The sequence below is a fragment of the Mytilus edulis genome, chromosome 3, assembly GCF_963676685.1.
Source record: "Mytilus edulis chromosome 3, xbMytEdul2.2, whole genome shotgun sequence".
NCBI classification, from domain to species: domain Eukaryota; kingdom Metazoa; phylum Mollusca; class Bivalvia; order Mytilida; family Mytilidae; genus Mytilus; species Mytilus edulis.
In genome coordinates, this window is record NC_092346.1 from 105,315,293 (window position 1) to 105,315,816 (window position 524).

Below are 524 nucleotides of genomic sequence, written 5' to 3' on the forward strand. Positions count from 1 at the left end.
AGACTACAAGCTGAGACTACTATAACTGTTATAGTAGTCTCAGCTATATAAGGTACGAGTTTTCGTAGGAGTTTTCGTTGTTGAAGGCCGTACGATAGCATATACTTTATTTTATCCTGATGGATAGTTATCTTATTTGCTATCATACCACATCTCCACTGTTTTTTTTAAAGCTAGCACCAACAAACGATGAATGGACGGTTTATTTTATTGGATTTACACTAAAACAAAAAGACAACAGTCGCTAGCAGTATAACAATATATAAATGTATTTAGGATAATATGGTTGAAAAAACCTTTTTGTACAAAATCGAAAAGCGGTACGCAACAGAGGCCTTCTGAACTGAATTAACGACATGTATTTAATAATATTTGATAAGTTAGACATTTTGTATATTTATAAGCCTGTAAAGCTTTGATATCAACAAAATATCGTCACTTGATTTTATCTAAACAGTGATTAATTTCCTCTTAAAAATATGATATATTGCAAGACGCCGTACACACAAAAGTTGTTATTTTGC